This window comes from Vicia villosa, linkage group LG2 (genome assembly GCF_029867415.1).
Source record: "Vicia villosa cultivar HV-30 ecotype Madison, WI linkage group LG2, Vvil1.0, whole genome shotgun sequence".
NCBI classification, from domain to species: Eukaryota; Viridiplantae; Streptophyta; class Magnoliopsida; order Fabales; family Fabaceae; genus Vicia; species Vicia villosa.
The window spans coordinates 223,221,197-223,223,152 of NC_081181.1; positions in this window are offsets into that span (position 1 = coordinate 223,221,197).

Here is a 1,956-nt window from a genome sequence, read left to right on the forward strand (position 1 = left end):
GATCGCAATATGAAAATTGTTTTAGCAGAAGCAGAAGAACGGCGAGCTTAATCCAAATTTTCACCTAATCATTACCGATCAAGCTATACTAAAGAACTAAACGCTATGAAAATTGTTAGCTGAAGAACGTCAAAATTCACGTTTCGATTATGAAAATGGATCGATGATCGAAACTTAAAGAACGAAAGTAAAGCTAGGTATATATTGCAGTATGAAAATCGTTTCTCGTAATCATTACCGAAGAACTGCTAGAAAATGGATCGATGAACGAAACTAAGGCTAGAGATGGCAATATGAAAATCGTTTTAGCAGAAGCAGAAGAACGGCGAGCTTAATCCAAATTTTCACATAATCATTACCGTAAAAGCTAAACTAAAGAACTAAACGCTATGAAAATTGTTAGCCGGAGAACGTCAAAATTCACGTTTCGATTATGAAGATGGATCGATGATCGAAACTTAAAGAACGAAAGTAAAGCTAGATATAGATTGCAGTATGAAAATCGTTTCTCGTAATCATTACCGAAGAACTGCTAGAAAACGGATCGATGAACGAAACTAAGGCTAGAGATCGCAATATGAAAATCGTTTTAGCAGAAGCAGAAGAACGGCGAGCTTAATCCAAATTTTCACCTAATCATTACCGTAAAAGCTAAATTAAAGAACTAAACGCTATGAAAATTGTTAGCCTAAGAACTCAAAATTCACGTTTCGATTATGAAAATGGATCGATGATCGAAACTTAAAGAACGAAAGTAAAGCTAGATATAGATTGCAGTATGAAAATAGTTTCTCGTAATCATTACCGAAGAATTGCTAGAAAATGGATCATGAACGAAACTAAGGCTAGAGATCGCAATATGAAAATTGTTTTAGCAGAAGCAGAAGAACGGCGAGCTTAATCCAAATTTTCACCTAATCATTACCGATCAAGCTATACTAAAGAACTAAACGCTATGAAAATTGTTAGCCGAAGAACGTCAAAATTCACGTTTCGATTATGAAAATGGATCGATGATCGAAACTTAAAGAACGAAAGTAAAGCTAGGTATATATTGCAGTATGAAAATCGTTTCTCGTAATCATTACCGAAGAACTGCTAGAAAATGGATCGATGAACGAAACTAAGGCTAGAGATGGCAATATGAAAATCGTTTTTGCAGAAGCGGAAGAATGGCGAGCTTAATCCAAATTTTCACCTAATCATTACCGAAAAAGCTAAACTAAAGAACTAAACGCTATGAAAATTGTTAGTCGGAGAACGTCAAAATTCACGTTTCGATTATGAAAATGGATCGATGATCGAAACTTAATGAACGAAAGTAAAGCTAGATATAGATTGCAGTATGAAAATAGTTTCTTGTAATCATTACCGAAGAATTGCTAGAAAATGGATCGATGAACGAAACTAAGGCTAGAGATCGCAATATGAAAATTGTTTTAGCAGAAGCAGAAGAACGGCGAGCTTAATCCAAATTTTCACATAATCATTACCGAAAAAGCTAAACTAAAGAACTAAACGCTATGAAAATTGTTAGCCGAAGAACGTCAAAATTCACGTTTCGATTATGAAAAGGGATCGATGATCGAAACTTAAAGAACAAAAGTAAAGCTAGATATAGATTGCAGTATGAAAATCGTTTCTCGTAATCATTACCGAAGAACTCCTAGAAAATGGATCGATGAACGAAACCAAGGCTAAAGATCGGAATATGAAAATCGTTTTAGCAGAAGCAGAAGAACGGCGAGCTTAATCCGAATTTTCACCTAATCATTACCGAAAAAGCTAAACTAAAGAACTAAACGCTATGAAAATTGTTAGTGGGAGAATGTCAAAATTCACGTTTCGATTATGAAAATGGATCGATGATCGAAACTTAATGAACGAAAGTAAAGCTAGATATAGATTGCAGTATGAAAATAGTTTCTTGTAATCATTACCGAAGAATTGCTAGAA